At 45.1% G+C, this 23,103-nt stretch overlaps 1 protein-coding gene across 1 annotated transcript in view; it reads left to right on the top strand.

The window, feature by feature from the left end:
• Window positions 1-3,358: 3,358 nt before the first annotated feature.
• Window positions 3,359-23,103, top strand: part of LOC126484294 (uncharacterized) — a 143,372-nt gene continuing 123,627 nt past the window's right edge. The window contains exon 1 of the mRNA XM_050107720.1: window positions 3,359-3,481. The gene's annotated coding sequence lies outside the window, so the exon portion shown is untranslated. The remainder of the gene's footprint in view (window positions 3,482-23,103) is intronic.

The following is a 23,103-nucleotide window of genomic DNA, read 5'->3' as shown; positions in this document are numbered from 1 at the left end:
CCAAAGATGTAAACAACCATGCATGAGCAGCGCCTATTAGACGGAGGGGGTCTGACAGCAGATTAGTTCCAGTCATGCCACCCGGAAGGAGGTACACGGCTGGTGTTGCCTGTAGTTCAACCATGCCTAGACGGTCAATACCGCGGTTCGATCAGGTCCGAAATTTTACTTTGTGCTAGGAAAGGCTCTCAATAAACCATTGGAAGCGGTAACGACCGTAAAATACTTAGGAGTTACTATCCGGAGCGATCTGAAGTGGAATGATCACATAAAACAAATAGTGGGAAAAGCAGGCGCCAGGTTGAGATTCATAGGAAGAATTCTAAGAAAATGTGACTCATCGACGAAAGAAGTAGCTTACAAAACGCTTGTTCGTCCGATTCTTGAGTATTGCTCATCAGTATGGGACCCTTACCAGGTTGGATTAATAGAAGAGATAGACAAGATCCAGCAAAAAGCAGCGCGATTCGTCATGGGGACATTTAGTCAGCGCGAGAGCGTTACGGAGATGCTGAACAAGCTCCAGTGGCGGACACTTCAAGAAAGGCGTTACGCAATACGGAGAGGTTTATTATCGAAATTACGAGAGAGCACATTCCGGGAAGAGATGGGCAACATATTACTACCGCCCACATATATCTCGCGTAATGATCACAACGAAAAGATCCGAGAAATTAGAGCAAATACGGAGACTTACAAGCAGTCGTTCTTCCCACGCACAATTCGTGAATGGAACAGGGAAGGGGGGATCAGATAGTGGTACAATAAGTACCCTCCGCCACACACCGTAAGGTGGCTCGCGGAGTATAGATGTAGATGTAGATGTAGATGTAGTGTCGAGGCGTCTCGGAGTGAACCAAAGCGATGTTGTTCGGACATGGGGGAGATACAAAGAGACAGGAACTGTCGATGACACGCTTCGCTCAGGCTGCCCAAAGGCTACTACTGCAGTGGATGACCGCTACCTACGGATTATGGCTCGGAGGAACCCTGACAGCAACGTCACTATGTTGAATAATGCTTATCGTGCAACCACAGGACGTCGTGTTAGGATCAAACTGTGAGCTAAAGGCTGCATGATCGCAACTTCACTCCCGACGTCCATGGCGAGGTCCATCTTTGCAACCACGACACCATGCAGCGGGGTACAGATGGCTCCAGCAACATGCCGAATGGGCCGCTCAGGATTGGCATCAAGTTCTCTTCACCGATGAGTGTCGCATATGTCTTCAACCAGACAATTGTCGGAAAAGTGTTTGGAGGCAACCTGGTTAGGCTAAACGCCTTAGACACACTGTCCAGCGAGTGCAGCAAGGTGCAGGTTCCCTGCTGTTTTGGGGTGGTATTATGTGGGGCCGACGTACGCCGCTGTGGTCATGAAAGACGCCGTAAGGGCTGTACGGTACGTGAATGCCATCCTCCGAACGATAGTGCAACCCTATCGGCAGCACATTGGCGAGGCAATCTTCTTCATGGACGACAATTCGCGTCCCCATCGTGGACATCTTGTGAATGACTTCATTCAAGATAACGACATCGGTTGACGAGAGAGGCCAGCATGTTCTACAGACATGAACCCTGTCGAACATGCCTGGGATGGATTTAAAAGGGCTGTTTATGGACGACGTGACCCACCGACCTCTCTGAGGGATCTACGCCGAATCGCCGTTGAGGAGTTGGACAATCTGGATCAACAGTGCCTTGATGAACCTATGTGTAGTATGCCGCGACGAATACAGGCATGCGTCAACGGAGGAGGACGTGCTACTGGGTATTAGAGGTACCGGTGTGTACAACAGTCTGGACTACCACCTCTGACGGTCTCGCTGTATGGTGGTACAACAAGCAAAGTGTGGTTTTCATGAGCAGTAAAAAGGGCGGAAATGATGTTTAAGTTGATCTCTATTCGAATTTTCTGTACCGGTTCCGGAACTCTTGGAACCGAACTGATGCAAAGGTTTTTTGATGTGTATACCTCCTTTAATAAATCTTAGCATCATTACAAAAGTGAAATATCTTACTGGCCTTTTTATCAAATCAGCTTACCTATATTGTGTCCGCCCCCAGTAGCTGAATGGCCAGCGTGATGGATTGTCAATCGTCTGGGTCCGGGTTCGATTCGCGACTGGGTCGAGGAATTTTCTCCGCCCAGGGACTGGCTGTTGTGCTGTCCTCATCATCATGCTATAATCCTCATCGACTGCAGATCGCCGAAGTCGCGTCAAATTGAAAGACCGGCACCTGGCGAACGGCCGCGCGACTGGGGGCCCTAGCCATACGATTGAATAAATAAACGTATAGTGTGGGTTCATTCAACAATTACAAATTATCAGCCAACGCATCTATACTAATGCGCTGGGAAAAACATAATTAGTTAACATCTTTACCATGCTTGCATAAAGACTTCTGCTTCCAAATTCAACAATATTGACATGCGTAAATTAATCTAACCCTTGTTGGCTTCACACAGCACGCCAGAAAAACTGCCTACTCCATCGTCTTTCCCTCACATACAGCTACCTAGAACTGTGCGCCAAGCGCTCTCTTACCCCAACACTAGCAGTATCTCCGGATCTGCGGTCTTACACAGTCAGCAATATAAAGTCTATCAAACGCATGCATTTTCGGGTGCCACGTATAAATGTGACCCAGTACACTCCTTTCAATACTATGTAACAAATGAACAGAAAAAATTAAGCTTCAACCAATTGTTTGAAAACAATGATCGAAGTAATTTCGATGAACATTTAAATATGAAAATCTTGGCGAGATTTGAACTGACAACCTTCTGCATGTAAGGTCAGTACCTTTACCATTACGCTATGCAACCAGCCTATACAGTGCTGCCAATTTTAAATCTATACAGCAATACGAGAAATTTCCTTTTTTTTTTTTTTTTTTGTCAATTACTCGCAATCGAGGGCCCACCGGTGCGAATGCCTGTAAGGTACGATGGCTTGGACGTTACTCTACATCGCCGTATAGATTGTTTCGCATAGTGGATTCCAGCAATCGGGACGTCTCCTCGTCAGTCCTCATGCACTGCTTATGGGTAGCGTCATTTATCAGGTGCGAGTAGCCACACACGCGTCTTTCTCCCACGTGTCCACCCTTTACATCTCGGCTAAGATGTCGGCGTGGCGCCTTCGCCAGTTGCAGGTGGGGCAGGGTGGCGCGGCTACTCGTCCTCGTCCTCGTCGTCGTCCTCGTGGTCCTGGAGCCAGCCGGCGCGGGCGCCGCAGCGGCTGCCGGCGTGCTGCGCCGCCAACGCGACGCGGCCGGCCCACCTGCTGAGCAGCCCGGGGCTGCCGCACACGGCGGCAGAGCGGCGCCTCTGCTCCTACTGGGTGCGCCGCAGCTCCCGCTCCGTCTGCCGCCTCCGGCTGCGCCTGCGGCTGTTCGCGCTGCCGCCGCCTGACGCGCTCGGCCGCTGCCGCCGCGGACACCTGCGCGTCGGTCGCTGCCAGCTCTGCGGCTGCAGGTACGCGCTCCTCCTCGAAACCATTCTACATCTACATTTATACTCCGCAAGCCACCCAACGGTGTGTGGCGGAGGGCACTTTACGTGCCACTGTCATTACCTCCCTTTCCTGATCCAGTCGCGTATGGTTCGCGGGAAGAACGACTGCCGGAAAGCCTCCGTGCGCGCTCGAATCTCTCTAATTTTACATTCGTGATCTCCTCGGGAGGTATAAGTAGGGGGAAGCAATATATTCGATACCTCATCCAGAAACGCACCCTCTCGAAACCTGGACAGCAAGCTACAACGCGTTGCAGAGCGCCTCTCTTGAAGAGTCTGCCACTTGAGTTTGTTAAACATCTCCGTAACGCTATCACGCTTACCAAATAACCCTGTGACGAAATGCGCCGCTATTCTTTGGATCTTCTCTGTCTCCTCTGCAACCCGATCTGGTACGGATCCCACACTGATGAGCAATACTCAAGTATAGGTCGAACGAGTGTTTTGTAAGCCACCTCCTTTGTTGATGGACTACATTTTCTAAGGACTCTCTCAATGAATCTCAACCTGGTACCCGCCTTACCAACAATTAATTTTATATGATCATTCCACTTCAAATCGTTCCATACGCATACTCGCAGATATTTTACAGAAGTAACTGCTACCAGTGTTTGTTTCGCTATCATATAATCATACAATAAAGGATCCTTCTTTCTATGTATTCGCAATACATTACATTTGTCTATGTTAAGGGTCAGTTGCCACTCCCTGCACCAAGTGCCTATCCGCTGCAGATCTTCCTGCATTTCGCTGCAATTTTCTAATGCTGCAACTTCTCTGTATACTACAGCATCATCCGCGAAAAGCCGCATATAACTTCCGACACTATCTACTAGGTCATTTAAATATATTGTGAAAAGCAATGGTCCCATAACATCCCATAACACTCCTCTGTGGCACGCCAGAGTTAATTTAACGTCTGTAGACGTCTCTCCATTGAGAACAACATGCTGTGTTCTGTTTGCTAAAAACTCTTCAATCCAGCCACACAGCTGGTCTAGTCAGTGGTGATACCACTCGCTAGGAAACGGGGTTCCTTCACTGAAAAGCTGCTGAACATTCACTCGAGATTTTACGCTCATTAACGCAAACTTAATTACAGTAAAAGCTTTCATTCCTGAGCACTCAGAAGATACACATTAATAAAAACTCAACTCAGTTAATCAGTAAATACATTACTGGAAGGAGAGGCACACAGTGCTCAGTAGCAATCCCATTAGTTTTTACTATGGTTGCAAATCTAGATTTCGGCTATACACAGCCATCATCAGGGAGCCGTAGTTGTGTCCGGCTCTTCGAAAAGCGCGCCAGGCAGAGTGCTTTCGCTTCGCGTCTAAAGTGCGCGTCATTTATGTTGGCGGCCGAGTTTAGGTTCGTTCTGCGCATCTGACGTCACAAAACACAGTCAGCCAATGAACAGAGAACGATGTTGCCACATCTCGACTGCAGTGCAGAGCACGGACGAGTGTCTTCAGTTTTAGAAACGTTCAGTCATAAATACAGTAATTGAACAAAAGCAATGTCTTGATAGCAGACATTCTTTTACAGAAAGTTTGGAAAAAGCATTCTTTATACCAATTGTTTCATATTCTATTAATTAATTAAACCAAACAAGCAATAAGACTCCTAATTCAGGCGATAGCAAGGAAAGGTGTTTGTATCACTCTCACGAACCGCTGTTTTGCAATAAAGAACAGTGGTAATTGTTTATTTCCTATTGTACTTCGACGAAGCGTGAGTAATTCATAGTCATACCAACAGTGTTTGTCAGTATTTTGCGTGACGTCTTATACTCCTCATGGCATTAAGTAGTCAGACGAGGTGCATTAGCATAACGGTTAAGATGTTGGGCTGCTATCAGTTCAGACCTTGTCCGGTGCGTAATATTTTCATTATTTAAAAACAATATCGAAGTGCCTTACTTCACGAATTATATTCGTTTGAATGCAATTTTTTGAAATTCCTAGTGCTTTGTCTCTTCATTAACCCTTTCGCTGCTGCAGACACGTGCTCTCCGCATTCCGCACTGCGCGCGATTTTGTCATCACTGTACTGCTCGCCTGTGCAGACACATGGTGTTCCCACTGCTTTGACACACTTATCATTCGATTTCACAAAAACTATTTGGCCCAAAAATTTGATTTTTACACTTCTTCTTGACTGATACCTTCCCCCCATAAATGACTTAATTTGGTTTCGATGTTCAACGCAGTTATTATGCAGCATTAAATGTAATAAACCATTGCACGAAATTTTGAAGAGTTTGCAGAGGTAGAAGTCCATAGCGTATACTTTCTGTATGGTCGATTTTAGTTGCCACAATGTTGAGAATGAAATGTGGACAAGATACCTAAATTTCATATAAAATTTACTGTATAACAATATCTCAGTTAATGTAAGTACGATATAGGTGTCGTATGTAATACTGAGAAATATTCCGTCTTTCGCGAATGTAATAAAAGTATTGTTTACGCCGGACGCGTTTGGCTTTATTTTAAAGCACTTCAATCAAGGAAAGGTATGGCAGATACACAATGGTACTCATGTTCTCTTTCTTGTTTTTGTTCCACAGTCGCAGTTTTACCAATGGTACTGAAATATATTCCTCTTCTGCAACTGTAATAAGGGACTTATTTAGACCAGACGCGTTTCTCTCTTTTGAAGCATCTTCAGTGGACAGTATTTTGACTCCTCCATTGCCAAGTCACCTCTCGTAGTTTTGTGGCTGCGGTAACACAATATTCAACGTTTGTGTTGGCAGATCAGTGTTTTAGCAAATAAATGATGTTTGTGTGTGCCACACACAAAAATTATATTTGACATAGCTCAGAGCACTTCACTGATAGACGGTATATTCAAGTCCTAATGTTTTTGAAAGTCCACAGTTTTGTTGAATGTATTTTGTTTATTTCCTTTTGATTGATTGAAGTGCTTTAAAATAAAGCCAAACGTGCTCAGTGTAAATAAAACTTTTGTTACAGTCGCGAAAGATGGAATATTTCTCAGTATCACATACAACACCTATGTGGTACTTTTGTGGATTCGATTGATAAGAGTGTCAAAGTAGTCGGAACACGATGTGTCTGCACAGGCGAGCAGTGCAGTGACAAAATCGCGCACAGCGCGGAATGCATGGAGCACGTCTTTGTAGCAGCGAAAGGGTTAATGCGGCCGTGGTGGCTTTACTTCATGAACTGCGCGCTCCCCCCCTACACGTAAGCTTGCGAACTATGCTACACTATGGCGCTGCTTCTATTGGCGCGTGCGTCGTGTGCAACTGGCAACGCAGCAATCTCCCGCGTCTGGGCGGGCATGCGCGAGCCGCCAAGATAAAAGAATTGAACTATAGTGTTTGCGGTGGCGCTTTCGGTTTGGCGCGCTGTTTGGATCGCTACCGCCCTCTGGCGGGAGGTGGAGCAAGTGAACGGTCGAGGAGTACGTAATGGGCGGTGACCGAGACAGATGGTGGCGCGAGCGTGGCCCTGTTGTTGGGGGCCGTCAACTGCTCGCCACGTGCTTTCGCCGACCTCTTGGCTGTCAGGGGCTAAGTCTGCCTTACCCGCATGTACGTGGCTTATGAAGTTTAGAAGCTGTGGTGCAGGAGATCAGGGCGTGGGTCCGTATGTTCTTATCGGCCGTTGAAACCACTGGCAGCGGTTGGCTCTGACGAGTATAAAGAACTGTAACGTGTTCCCGGTGCTGTGGTGGAGTGTGAGAAGTTGAGTACTGTTTTTATGTAAAAAAAGGGGCTCTTCAAGTTCTAGTATAGTGTACGAGTTTCTTCACCAGTGGTTTTGTTGGGGTCTTCCCGTATGAGTTTCTTCACCTGTGGTTTTGTTGGGGTCTTCCCACCGTAGTTTTCGTTTGCCTTTCCGCGGGAATGTGGTAATTGCTTCTTGGTCGGGCCGTTTCATTCACACCTCGATTGGGTGATTTAGGGTCGGTGTCGTGTGTCTCTGTGGTTCAGAGTCTGACAGGCACCGCCCTCGCCACTTCTTCTGGTTTTGGGTAACTGGGGTGGTGGCTTGTAATGCAAGTTTTGGGGCTGATCTGCTGTGGCCCTGTAGACCACGAATAACTATTCCGACTGTTGTGATTTAAGCCCCTTTAGACGTGTCACTCCCTCACCGAGCTAAGGAAAATTTTTTTGGGGAACTGCCTTTAATGTGAAGGTTTGTGTGCTGGCTTATTCACATTTATCTTGTAACAACTGACAGGTGTAATATAAGTTATTTAATTGGCAAGAGACAACTATTTTAACTTTAGTACAAACTAGCTACTTAAAGGTTTTTTTAAAGGAATTGTTTTCTTATATACATATGATAAGTTTAAAATCTTATTATTGGGAAGTTGCTAACGTCATACCTTGCAATCTCCTTTTCATAAAGAAAATTTTTCAGCTATTGGAAATTGTTTTTGAAATTTTTTTTTTTGAAAAAAGCGCCAGACTTAAAAATTTATTGACAAAGTATTTTAAAATAAAAAGGTATCTTTAGCAGTGTGTGTTATTTCACCAGCATCTCCTGACCCATACTTCCACGATAACGTTTTTGGAATAACATGTGTACTTCCGTTGTTGTTTGTGAATCGCCCTAATTGACGGTTCAATCAGTGCACTTTCGTTACAATTTAACAGACCCGCGGCAGTTCATGCCACCATATGTTCTTACAGGTGTATAGGTAGAAGGACACTAAATTATTCTTTAAAAAACAAAACACACAGGACCAAGAGTAAGCAGAAATAACATATTGACGAGATACTGGAGGAAGTACAGCTGTGAGGACAGGTCGTGAGTAGTGCTTGGGTGGCTCAGTCGGTAGAGCGCTTGCCCACGAAAGGCGAAGGTCCCTAGTTCGAGTCTCGTCGGGCAAACGGTTTTTGTCTGCCAGGACGTTTCGTATCAGCGCGCATTCCGCTGCAGAGTGAAAATTTCATTATAGAAATAACATTAACGTAAAAACAAATTGATATACTCAAATCGGAACTGTTAGCCTACAATTATGTTTTAAAAAAACACAATTGCGTTCAACTCCCTGTAGATCAAACAAGATAAGCAATTACAACACTGAAACAAATCTCGACATGTCCTTGCCAACAAGTCGAAGATTATTAAAGGAAATTCTAATGTTTTCATCAGCACTTTTTATCGTTGAGAAATACCAGAAGGTAACGACATACAAAATACGTAACTCCCAATGTAAGAACAATACACTTTCATTAAAAAACGATTACTCGTCATTGGCATTTTGTTACAATAACGCTAAGTAAGAGCAAAGCAGTAAAATATCCCCGAAAGCTTCAGCCTGGAAAATTCATGTACCGCCATACCTTTACATCCAGCTCAAATACTACAGAACCGGAGGCAGAATATGCACCAGCAGTTGGTTGGTCAAGAGCTGACAAGCCCGCTGCTGGCCGCTTGCAATTACCAAACAATCCCGTAGTAGCACGTAAAACTAGTGCGTAGAGTGTTGTCGGGCTTGTACAACTAGCAGAGAAGTGAAATTATTAACTCAAATAATTTATCAATTGAAGAGAAAGTCTGTAAACTAGTCCTCGATCATGTTGTGGCACTATGTTTTATTTATTTTTTATTTATTTACAAAAGAAGTAACTCAAATAACATTTGCTTTAGTACCGCTAATTAGCAGTTGTATCATGCACAAGCGACAAAACACAGCAATCGAAAACGGTTTTTCACAAACGTCATACTTTCCGGCGAAGTATACCAACCCTCCCAGTATAGCTTCTTTCACAATATCAGGCTCTAGTGAAGAAATATGCAAACAGTAACTTGGACAGAACGTGAGGTGAGATTAACCCCAACAGTTAAAGCCTTGGGATGCCCACAGGGACATAAAATCAAACTCCAGCGACTGCAGTGAAGACACTGTACAACAAGTCTAACGATCAATAAGCCCTGCTCCTTTTGTCCAGCTCCAGCATTACTGTTGTTTTGATAATAGAGCTTCATCAATAAGCACCTTTTGTCCACGCTCAGGTTGACACGTCAACAAGTGCACTGCGACTGGTCAGGTGTGTGAGACTATGAATCACGGTGACTGATCGCGGCACCTGACGGCCATGGTTGGAACTGTACGGTGGCACTGTGACGCATGGAAATCGTACACTCTGGACATTAATGCTACCAAGTTTGGTACTCGTACAGTAGTTACTTTCCGTGTTATAACGTGTTAAATAGGGAAAGTTTATTAATAACCACCTTGTACATCATATACTCATCTGATCGAAACTGCAACTGTCGGACAGCCCTGGCATAAGGCAATTTGAGTTCAACGTGAAGCATGATGCGCTCGTGAGACAAAACCTCATTAGTCACCCGTTAGGTTACACTGAGTGAAACGGATCACTGGTTTTATAATTAACTTGTTATTGCGTTTCTCTATCTGATTTCCTACTTATTTGTAGTGTTACAAAAGATGTTATGCTTGTTAATCGAAGTGAGGAGACTTATCGATTTGGAAGAAAGCAAAAGGGACAGTAACACAGACAGTGAGAAGGATATCCTCGGGTGACCTCCGTGGAATTCAGTGCTTATAACAGCCTTCCTATTAACGTCTTCACCCATAATCCGCAAGGACCTTGTGTACCTCTACACCCCCCCCCCCCGGCCCCCCCCCCCCCCCCCCCCCCCCCCGTCAGCCCTCTTATCTGTTCCAGTCGCGAATGGTTCGCGGGATGAACGATTGCCGGTAGGCTTCTGTGTGGACTCGAATTTCTTTAATTTTATCTTCATGATGTTTTCGCGAGATATACTTAGGACGGAGCAATATATTTGTTGACCCTTCTAGGAAAGAACACCCTTGGAACTTTAACATTAAACCACAATGTGATGCAGAACGCCTCTTCTGCAGTGTCTGGTACTGGATTTGGTTTATCACCTCGGTAATGCTTGGGTCCTTACTTAATGAACCTGTAACGAAATGGGCTGTCCTCCTTTGGTTCTTCTCCATTTCCTCTATGGAACCTATCTGGTACGAATCCGATACTGAGGAGCAATATTCAAGTTCAACGAAATTTTTGTAAGCTTCTTTCTTCGCTGATGCACTACATTTCCCGTATGCATACGCCTACATATTTTATGGAAGTAACTGCTTCCAGTAACTGTTCTGCAATCCTGTAATCATAAATATTGGGTCTCTATGTCCATGTACATGCAATACGTTCGTTACATTTGTTTATGCTGAGGGTCAAATGGTTCAAATGGCTCTGAGCACTATGGGACTTAACATCTGAGGTCATCAATCCCCAAGAACCTAAGACTACTTAAACCTAACTAAGCTAAGAACATCACACACATCCATGCCCGAGGCAGGATTCGAACCTGCGACCGTAGCGGTCGCACGGTTCCGGACTGCAGCGCCTAGAACCGCTCGGCCACCCCTGTCCGCTGCTGAGGGTCAACTGCCAGTTAATTGCGTCTAACAAACAGTCAAAACTTGTGAGAAAATAATTTTGCTATTCAGTTACTTAAACCGCACACACCAAATATTCAATTGATTGAGCCTATGCATCTTTTTTGTGACGAAAATTTCTCTCGTCTCTATTACACATGCTTGAAGTGATTCCGTCACAGTGATTATTTAATAACGTATCCTTCCCTGTAATGATTTTTTTAAAAAGTCGTTTTGTCATGCTTTTTTCATGGATGGCCGCCTATGATTGAGAGCTTTCTTTAGCGGTGAGTTTCTTAACAGTTTTGTTGCTGAATTTTTCTATTGCAGACAGCGTAATTCCTTTAATTATTACTGCTAACATAACATTTAATTTCTAATGGTAACTGCCGCATCGCACTCGTGGGATTGGATAATTGCGTGCCAGATCATCTTCGTGAACCTCACCCCATTAATTCCCTCATAGCTGTCAATTCTAAAGTAAGTTGTATTGTCATATTTCGTTTGCAGGTGTGACCTGTGGAAAACAGTGGACAGTGATCTGTTTTGTATTTATCAAACATAATTGACCTTCATCTATACCTCCACCTCTGTATCCTATCGCACAACAGACACCCATCACACCGCATACAAAATGTGAAGCAACATCCAATTGAGGGTTTATTAGTCGGGAAGATTGAGCATGTTATCTTGGATGGAAGTAACCTTATGCGTGCTCCACGGAAGCTTGTTGGCACCATTGTCATCATGTCGTATGCTGTTGACCTTATAGACAAAAATAACAGTAACCTCTGACTTTTCGCAGCTTATGCAGTTTGCTATAGTGAAATACTGTCTGAAGAACGCTGCACAAATATTCAGAGCTTGATAAGATTTCAAAGCGGTTCAGACACTGGCAGTTCCCTTTAAATATAGTAGGGGGATTTCAAATGTCAAGTGAAGCGTGTTTTATAAAAAGGGAACCAGAGGAAAAATGCTCCTGCTGGAGCATAAAAAAGCGAATATCTTCTTCTTTAAAAGACTGACAGAAAATTGTGGTAGCAGCTGCCTCAATCCTTATTCTACCTTCCTCATCAAAAACTTTGGCATGCGAACATATTCGCGTTCTTTTAACACAGAGCATCCTAAAGCCTTTTACCCAGTATCTCTGCATATGAAGAATCTCTCTCCCACAGTCTATAGCCTCTATATGTCACTGCCACTGTCTTTAAATGTCTCTCTCAGCTGCTGTCTCCTATTTCTCGCATTGATTTATATCCCATCACCACTGTCCCGTCTCTCATCTAGACTGTCTCCTTTTGTATTTCTTTCCCACTCCCAGTGTCTCCGCCATACATCGGCATCTCTAGAATTCTGAGGGTTCACGTTTTTTTTTTACACCCCCGTGCTTAAAATTTTAGGCCCTCTCCTATACTTATGTGTTAAATTTTGCCGTTCTGTGAGGATCCATACGCTCCCTGCCTAGTATTGTCTCCACTCATCTGTATATTTCCACTGTCTCTTTTCTCTTTTGCTCCCATTGCTTCTGTCTCCAACCTTTTCTCTTTCTCTTTTACTGCCACTGTCTCTCACTAACCAGTAGTATTTGCTCTCTCTTTGGCTCCCACTGCTATTTTTTGTCTTCCTCCATCTCTTTTTCCCTATCCCTTCCTCTTACTCTCTCTCAACATCACTCTCTCCTCTCGCTTTCTCTCCCACTGGAACTATCTCCTCCCTCTTCCAATTTCTCTCTACTACTCTCTCACTCAAAACAAAAAAGCGCGAATATGTTTGCATGCTAAAATTTTTAATGACGAAGTCGGAATGACGATTGCGGCAGCTGGTTCTCCACATTTCTGTCAGAGTCTTTTAAAGGAGAACATATTGGCTGTTTTTTGCGCCCCAAAAAGAGCATCTTTCGGCTTGTTGTCTTTTTCCTTTCTTCAACAGGGTGTGCTACGTATTTAAAACGAATTTTATCTGGGTCTTTACATTTCGACAGTTTATTTATATATTTCGTCACATTTATGTGCTTTGATAGATACAAATAACAAATAAGTAAGCATAAAATAAGGTTAACAAAAAATCGTTTGCTTTATATTTTTTCTGGATACTTTAATCACCAATCGCAATTGATCGAAAATGCTCGGCTTACGATTCGTATTTTAAAAGGTTAAGTATGTTATTAGAAATATTTTACTGAATTTGCAGTCTTTCCACTTCCGCGTAGTTTTTGGCAGAAATTTTAAGTTCTTTTCAGGCATTTTTATCACTCTTGGCCTATTTCTATAGGCCTGAAGTGCCCACCGCGCACAGACAGCGCGTCTTAAAATTTTATTAGAAATGGCCAACTAAAAACATACTTTAGTGATCTCAAAACTCTGGCAATAACCCCTAGAATTCTTACCACATGTTCACAACGTTAGTTAAAACCACATTATGTCTCATACCGGTTATTACGTGCATATTTTACGATCATAAGTATGGTAACTGTGAACTTATGGACGTCGGTAATAGATAATGGTATCGAAAAAAGTTTCAAGGTTCGCCGAGATCATCAGCTTAATAACATATGGTAAAAATTTCAGCGATCTACCATGAAGAGAAATTATTGAAAAGTAGCGATTGCCACTACTGATACTTTTCGTACCCAAATAATCACGGTTTTTCGCTTGTTTTCCAGGAACCGCCCATGAACAGAAGGTGCTTTTACAGGCTGCATAAGGCCCACCCTATATCACACCAAATGAAAGAGAACTAACCGATTTGCCTGGGCTGGAGGAAATATGTAACATTTAAATTTGACTCTGTACTGTGGGAGAGCTATGACCCGCCAGGTTAGCCGAGAGCGCTTATGAGCTGCTTTCTGGATTTTGGTAGGCGCGCCAGCCCCGGATCGAATCCGCCTAGCGTATTACCGAATGCTGCCACTGTTACGACCGGCCCGGATGTGGTTTTTAGGCGGTTTTCCAAATCCTGCTAGGTGAATACCGGGTTGGACCCTACGTTCCGCCTCAGTTACACGACTCACAGACATCTGTACACGTTCGCACTTTTCCATGGATTACACTAGACGCAGACAGCTGGGTTACACTAATTCCGTCCCAGGGGGTACGGGGTGGCAGCAGGAAGGACATGCGGCCATCCCTTAAAATTAACCTTGCCAAGTCCGCTCCTAACCATGCCGACCCTACGAAACAGCGGGACAAGGCATCATCCAAAGAAAAGACTGTAGGAGAGTTACATTATGCCCGTTCTTCCAATAAGTATACAAATAGTGGCTAGGCCAAGGTCTGTCCAAAGCCCTTGACCCATTATCACTGGTCAATAGTACCTGAAATATGATCCCCTGAAAAATCACATTTTGTTACGTAGATTTTTGGAACGTATCGGTAGCGTGCACTGTCGTGTACGGACTGATACAGTAAATATAAGTTACCTATAAAACTAAGTGCATTTTGAATTAACTGTTTTTTCCGTGTTATCTGTGCATTTCCAGGTTCGCATTAACCTGTAGGATGAGGCGTTGGCCGTATTTCAATGAATAAAACGCAGAAATAATCCTAAAAATGTGCTCTTTAAACACGAATATTTAGTTATTCGCATAATCACCAGAGTAATGCATACACTCCCGCCAACGATGAACGAGCTCCTTCAAGCCGTCACTAAAGAAATGGAGAGGTCTGGGTGGTAAAAACATAAATAAATGGCCTTGAAGTATATGTGATTTCAGTACATTAATCGTTAACTATTCTTGTGTACACTATAAATAAGTGCCCACTGGATTGTGTAAATACGATCATTTATTATATAACCAAGTGCAGGCGCTTGCAGAGTGAAAGTATTCTTAATACTCTCTAAAACGATCTACGGATATTCTGCAAAATATTTTCACAAGTCTATTGTTGGATACTCTTCATTGAAGTGCTAACATCGCCTGTTCTGAGGCTCCCCATAAGCAGCACTTGCGGTGCTGTAAGCTCCATGACCCATATGTGACGTCTGCTGGTGAATTCTAACCGCGGCACGCCGCCAAGGAAGTAGCTCAGATAAATAACAGTACAACACGAGCAAATATTTGTACTAATACGTAATATCATGTGTATAAACATGGAGGACGCTAGAGCAGCTTGTTTACAGTCCCTAAACTTTAATAAAATATTAATAAGCAACGACTTTACTCATTCATAGAAGACAGGTATGGAAAACTTTGCACTTCTGACTGAGGGAAAAATAGTAGAATTTAACTACGTATAAATTCCGTGCACTCACAAAATCGACACTCTATTTCCGCAACCAGCCTCTCTCATATCTTTCAACTTCTTCATTAGGTGCATAGTAATGTCTCCGCAGATGTTCTTTTATTAGCGGGAACAGATGCAAGCGAGACGGAGAGATATCTGCATTTTACAGAAGATGCTGTACAGTAGTGAGCTTCACTCTACTGTGGTGGCATGTGGAGTGTGTAGGTACTCACCGTTGGTTGGTTGGTTGGTTGTTTGAGGTTAAAGGGACCAAACAGCAAGGTCATCAGTCCCTTGTTTCAGATAGACTCCATTCTGCTAACGGGACATCTCAGTATAGTCAGAAAAATAAAACGGATAAAGGGGAAACGTAAAAGGGCAGTCACGTTGTCATTAGTAAAAACAAATGAGGGAAGTTGGCAAGAGAACGAACCCAACACTATGCTGAAGCAGCATAGGGAAGACCACCTGTGACTTAAAAGGTACAACTGCTATAATGCAGAAAGTACGTATGGGAATAGAAAAACTAACCAAGCCTTAAAAAGAAGGGGTGAAAACAGAGTAAAAGGGAAAGAAAAGAGGATTCCGGTCAGGGAGGTGAATCGGGAATCTCTGAACACTGCCTACAGTGGGAGACACCCAAACACTCACCGCCCTGCCCCAACACCAGAGGGAGATTAAAAACTTTAAAACTGAGAATAAAAACCACTCTCCCGGAGGAAACCTAGAACCAGAGAGACCATCCGGGAATCGTCAGCCAACATCAAAGGTAAAGTGTGGGGGAGTCTGTACTTAGCACGCAGAGCCAAAAGAAGGGGGCATTCAACCAAAATGTGGGCCACTGACTGGAAGGCTCCACAACCACATAGCGGGGGTGGCTCATCACGCAAAAGGAAACCATGGGTCAGCCTGGTATGGCCAATGCGGAGACGACACAGTGTGGTCGAGTCCTTGCGGGAGAGGCTAAAGGAAGAACGCCATGGGTCTGTATTCACCTTAATGGCACGAAGTTTATTAGACAGTGGAGTAGCCTCCCAAGAATTGGCCCATGACTGTGCAAAGTGTGATTTGATGTGAAGCCGTAAATCCGCTGCAGGAGGGGTTACAGAAAACGGGGGGTAAGTAACTGCTCCCCCAGCCAAACGATCAGCGAGCTCATTACCCGGGATACCCACATGGCCCGGGACCCATAGGAAGTCAATGGAACAAGCAGCACGGTGAAGATCAGCGAGATGGTCATGGATGGCAGAGACCAAGGGATGGCGCGAAAAACACCGGTCAATAGCAAGAAGGCCACTCATCGAGTCCGTACATAACAAAACGCGGTTGTGTTGGGATTGTTTAATAAAGGTAAGGGCCCGGGAAATTGCCATCAATTCCGCAGTAAACACCCCACATGAGGGTGGCAGTAGATGATTTTCCGTTCCAACAAAGGACGTGAAGGCATACCCAACATGATCAGCAGATTTAGAACCATCAGTGTAAAAAACAACAGCATCCCGAAACTCCCATAAAATTTGGCGGAAAAAGGAACGGAACACCACCGGGGGGATGGAATCTTTCGGACCGCGGCGGAGATCCATCCGAATTCGAGGCCGAGGAACTAACCAAGGAGGGGTGGAGGGGAGGGAGCGAGGAAGACAGGACAAAGAAGGAAGCCGAAAATCACGGGTAAGAGACGCAAGGCGCAGCCCAACCGGTAAACCCGCCCGAGGGCGGGAGTCAGGCGGGCGACGCCCATGGTCTGGGAATAGGATAGAATAGGAAGGATGAGCGGGAGAAGAACGGATAGTAAGGGCGTAAGACACCAGCAGCTGGGACCGCCGAACAGAAAGGGGGGGGATCCCAGCTTCAACCAGGAGACTATCAACAGGGCTAGTAGGGAAGGCACCGGTGGCCAAACGGATACCACGATGGTGGACTGGATCCAGCACGTGCAGCGTGGAAGGAGCAGCTGAACCATAAACTTGACAACCATAGTCCAAACGTGACAGAACTAGAGCACGATAAAGACGGAGGAGGAGGGAACGGTCCGCACCCCAGGAGGAGTGGGCAAGGAAGCGAAGGACATTGAGTTTACGGAAACATCCTACCTTCAGGAGTCTGATATGGGGCAGCCAAGTGAGCTTGTTGTCGAAAAGAAGACCTAGGAAACGAAACTGTGGAACCACAGGCAATCTTTGTGCAGCGAGATAGAGCTCTGGATCAGGGTGGACCGTAGTACGGCGACAGAAGTGGACCACCCGCGATTTTAAAGGAGAGAATTGAAACCCGTGGGAGAGGGTCCATGCAGAGGCACGCCGTATAGCCACCTGGAGCTGCCGTTCTGCAGATGGCATCGAGGAGGAACTAACCCAAATGCAGAAATCATCCACATACAGGGCAGGGGCGACCAAGGGACCGACAGAGGCCACAAGTCCATCGATAGCAATGAGGAAAAGAAGGACACTCAAGACAGAACCCTGTGGGATGCCCGTCTCCTGGGTCCGTGGAGAACTAAAAGCAGTACCAACTCGAACTCTGAATGACCGATGGATCAGGAACTGGCGGATAAAAATCGGGAGTGGGCCCCGAAGACCCCACTGATGAAGGGTTAGTAAGATGTGATGGCGCCAGGCCGTGTCATAGGCCTTGCGAAGGTCAAAAAACACTGCAACCAAATGGCGGCGCTGGGAAAAAGCCTGCCGAACTGCGGATTCCAAGCGAAGCAAATGATCGATTGGAGATCGTCCCTCTCGAAAGCCACACTGGTAAGGGGACAATAGATCCCGAGATTCGAGGACCCAAGTGAGCCGACGGGCTACCAGCCGTTCAAGTAACTTACAACCAACATTGGTCAAACTAATTGGCCGATAGCTGTCAACAGATAGGGGGTTCTGACCAGGCTTAAGGACAGGAACCACAATGCTATCCCTCCACTGAGAAGGGAAGTCACCCTGGAGCCAGATACGGTTAAACACCCGAAGAAGATGGTGCCGTTGTGGAGCACTGAGATGTTGAAGCAGCTGGTTATGAATGGAATCTGGGCCAGGAGCCGTATCATGAGAAGCAGATAGAGCAGAAAGAAATTCCCATTCAGTGAAAGGTTCGTTGTAAGATTCTGACTCACAAGTGGTGAAACATAAGGTGACAGCTTCAGCCTGCTGTTTTTGATGAAGGAAAGCAGCTGGATAGGAGGCCGACGCTGATGCCACTGCAAAATGGGTCGCAAGATGTTCTGCGAGAACTAATGGGTCCGTACAAATGCCATCTGGGAGGTGAAGGCCTGGGAGGGTGGACTGCCGATGGCAACCTTGGAGAGAGCGAAGTGTAGCCCATACCCGTGACAGAGGGACAGTGGAACCAAGGGAAGAAACGAATCGTTCCCAACATATCCGCTTGCTCTGTTTGATTAAATAACGGGCTTTAGCGCGAAGGCGCTTAAAGGTAGAAAGGCTGGCTACAGATGGGTGCCTCTTAAAGTGTTGCAAAGCTCGACGGCGATCACGGATGGCACTGGCAATGGTCGTACTCCACCACGGGACTTGCCGACGACGAAATTGTCCAGATGAGCGCGGGACAGCAAGGATAGCAGCGCGAACAATCGCGTCAGACACGTCACGTAGGACGTCATCAATACAACCCGACAAAGAGGGAGAAAACTCGACCTGTGCAGTATATAGAGGCCAATCGGCGCGGTGGAAAGACCAACGAGGTAACCTCTCCATCGGGGAGCGGGAAGGGAGCGGTACTCACCGTGCAGAGATCTTCTGGTAACCCAGAAAAGCAACAATGTGACTTACAAGTTCCTGTGAAACTACGATTACGCAGCTACCACCTTCCACTGTCGACACTCCCTCTTCACTAGTCTAATTGCAGGATCCTACTAAGTCCTACTTGCAACATTCTAGAAAGTCAACAGAGTGCGATTCCTTACACTCTCTTCTAGCGTATGGGAGATTTTATTCAGTAGGTCATTAACTATGTTCCACATTCGTGTGTACCTTATGGGAATATATAGGTCATATGCATATGGAATCGTTTTCCTGGAATGTACGTCATATGCATATGGAATCGTTTTCCTGGAATGTACCTAACAAAGCGAAATAGTAGACGACCTGTTCTGCAAAGCCAGCCGGGATGGCCGAGCGGTCCTAGGCGCTACAGTCTGGAACCGCGCGACTGCTACGGTTTCAACCACTACTGTTGTCATCTTAAGACCAATGAGTAAGAACCTCCTTCTGCTGGAGAGGTCCTTACTCATTGGGAGGTCCTTACTCATTGGTCTGAAGATGACCACAGTAGTGGTCCAAACCGGTCACCGTAATAAATAAATTGAGATCAAGACTGTTTTTGATAGTAAATATTTGTAAAACTTCGATCACTGTTCACTCCCACAATGTATTCAAAAGTAACTAAAGTACTGTGCTGCACATGTTAGCCCAGTACTTAGCCATATTTGCAATTTTTCGTTTAGGAATGATCAGCTTCCTGGACGATTAGAGTACTCAGTAGTAAAGCCACTATATAAAAAGAGAGAAAGGGATAACATAGACAATTTTAAACCTATTTCAATGCCATCAGTGTTTGCTAAAGTTATTGAAAAGCCTGTGTATGTAAGCGTAATTGATCATTTCACATAATTTGGTGTCAGATGTACAGTTTGGGCTTAGAAGTGGTTTAACAACTCAAAATGCTGTATTCTCTTTTCTCTGTGCGGTACTGTGTGGATTAAACAAAAACGCTAGGCATCTTTCTTGATTTTACTAAGGCGTTTGATAGTGCTGATCACCAAGTATTGATCCAGGGGTTAGATCATTTTGCAACACGGGGAGGAGCGGACAGTTGATACACCTTCACTTTAAGAACAGACAGAAAAAGGACATTCTCCACAGTACTGAGAATGGCTATGATGTAGGATCCGAATGGGGTGCCACAGGGATCGGTGCTGTGGCCACTCCTGTTCCTTATTTATATAAATGATGTGGCTTCTAGTATCACAGGTGATTCTAAAATATTTCTGTTTTCAGATGACACTGTCTTGGTAATAAATGATCATGTGTACAACATTGGCACTGTTTCAGATTGTGCAGATCGAGACATAAGTTGATGGCTTGTAGAAAATAAACTAAGGCCAAATGACAGTAAGTCTCTGTTTTTACAGTTTCTAACACATAATTCAACTAAATCTGAAATTTTTATTACACGGCATATGATTAAAGAGACTGAATAGTTCAAATTTGTAATTTTTTCAGAAAGTAAACTGTCGTGAAAAGCCCATGTTCAGTATCTTGTTCAAAGACTTGCTGCCAATTTTACTATTAAAACAGCATCTGAAGTAAGTGATAGTTAGAGACGAAAAGTAGTCTACTTTGCTTATTTTCATTCGCTTATGATGCATGGTACTATATTTAGGGTAATTCTTCGCATTCTCAAAGGGTATTTTTGGCTCAGAAACAGGCGAATTGGGCAATATGTGGTGTAAGTTTGCGAACCTCTTGTCGACATTGGTTCATCTGTCTGCGTATTCTGACATTGGCTTCTCAATATACATTGAATCGCCAAAAAAACTGTTATAGGCATGCGTATTCAAATACAGAGATTTGTAAACAGGTAGAATATAGCGCTGCATTCGGTAACGCCTGTATAAGACTGGCGCACGTGTTAGATCGGTTACTGCTGCCACAATGGCAGGTTATCAAGATCTAAGTGAGTTTGAACGTGGTGTTGGCGCAGCAACGATGGGACATCATCTCCGAGATAGCGATGAAGTGGGGATTTTCCCGTACGACCATTTCACGAGTGTACCGTTATTATCAGGAACACGGTAAAACATCAAATCTCCGACATCGCTGCTGCCGGAAAAAGATATTGCAAGAACGGGACCAACGACAACTGATGAGAATCGTTCTACTTGACAGAAGTACAACCCTCCCGCAAATTGCTACAGATTTCTATGCTGGGCCATCAACAAGTGTCAGTGTGCGAACTATTCACCGAATCATCATCGATATGGGCTTTCGGAGCCAAAAGCCCACTCTTGTACCCTTGATGACAGCACGACACAAAGCCTTACGCATCGCTTGGGCCCGTCAACACCGACATTGGACTGTTGATGACTGGCAACATATTGGCTGGTCGTATGAGTCTCGTTTCAAATTGTATCGAGCGGATGAACGTGTACATATGTAAAGGAAACCTCATGAATCCATGGACAGTGCATGCCAGCAGGGGCTGGTCAAGCTGATGGAGGCTCTGTAATGGTGTGGGGCGTGTGCAGTTGGAGTGATATGGGACGCCTGGTACGTCTAGATACTACTCTGACAAGTGACACGTACGTAAGTATCCTGTCTGATCACCTGTATCCATTCATGTCCATTGTGCATCCCTACAGAGTTGGGAAAATCCAGCAGGACAATGAGACATCGCACACGTCCAGAACTGCTATATAGTATCCCCAGAAACACTCTTCTGAGTTTAAACACTTCCACTGGCTGCCAAACTCCCCAGACATAAACATTATTAAGCATATCTGGGATGCCTTGCAACGTGATGTTCATAAGAGATCTCCACCCTCGGTACTCTTATAGATTTATGGACAGTCCTGCAGGACTCATGGTGTCGATTTCCTTCAGTACTACTTCAGATATTAGTCGAGTTCATGCCACGTCGTGTTGCGGCACTTCTGCGTGCTCGCGGGGGCCTTACACGACATTAAGCAGGTGTACCAGTGTCTTTGGCTCTACAGCGTGTGAAACGTCTTTTCTTGTTAATAATATCAGCTTATTCCGAAGAATTAGCACCTTTCACTCACTTAATACTAGGCAGAAATCCACTCTGCATTTGGATCACACCTCCTTGACTCTTTGCAGAAAAACGTACAGAGTTCTCTGCATCCATTTTCAGTGAGCTACCACAAGAATTCAAAAACTTTAGAAGTGATTCACGCGCTTTGAAATCTAAACTGAAGAGTTTCCTCATTTGTCACTCCTTCTATTCTGTTGAGAAATTCCTTGAAAAATTAAGCTAATTCCTGTGTTACATTGTTGACTGAGTTCACATAAACTTAAAGCCTGTCGTCTTTTTAAGATTGATAAACATTTTATTTTATCTGTTACTACTTTCCTGTTGTAATTTCATGAACTGGGACGTTCCATGACCATGGAGTTTTGCTCCTCAATCGGCTGGTGTGGCCGTGCGGTTCTAGGTGCTTCTGTTGTGGATTGGCAAGACAGCCAACCCACTATGAGAGGAAGCCGAAGGGCACGCGTTTTAGCTCACGCAGGCTGGCGTGAGGTCTGGAACAGATCAAGGAAATGAGACTAACAAAGAACGTACGTAGCTGCTGGAATACTTAACTTTAATCCATAATTGGTGAACATCGCTCTTGACGGTACATGTTTTACAGCATCAATAGTAACTGGTAATGGCGCCTTGCTAGGTCGTAGCAAATGACGTAGCTGAAGGCTATGCTAACTATCGTCTCGGCAAATGAGAGCGTATTTTGTCCATTCGGGAGGACGACGGTTCAATCCCGCGTCCGGCCATCCTGATTTGGGTTTTCCGAGATTTCCCTAAATCGCTCCAGGCAATTGCCGGGATGGCTCCTTTGAAAGGGCACGGCCGACTTCCTTCCCCATCCTTCCCTAATCCAATGAGACCGATGACTTCGCTGTCTGGTCTCCTTCCCCATACAACCCAACCAACCCCAACGTATTTTGTCAGTGAACCATCGCTAGCAAAGTCGGCTGTACAACTGGGGCGAGTGCTAGGAAGTCTCTCTAGACCTGCCGTGTGGCGGCGCTCGGTCTGCAATCACTGATAGTGGCGACACGCGGGTCCGACGTATACTAACGGACCGCGGCCGATTTAAAGGCTACCACCTAGCAAGTGTGGTGTCTGGCGGTGACACCACAGCTTCAGTCTGGAACCGCGTGACCGCTACGGTCGCAGGTTCGAATCCTG

Source organism: Schistocerca serialis, chromosome 6, assembly GCF_023864345.2.
Source record: "Schistocerca serialis cubense isolate TAMUIC-IGC-003099 chromosome 6, iqSchSeri2.2, whole genome shotgun sequence".
Classification (NCBI taxonomy): Eukaryota; Metazoa; Arthropoda; class Insecta; order Orthoptera; family Acrididae; genus Schistocerca; species Schistocerca serialis.
Note: the sequence above shows the minus strand (reverse complement) of the source record. Positions and strands in the feature narration are given on the sequence as shown.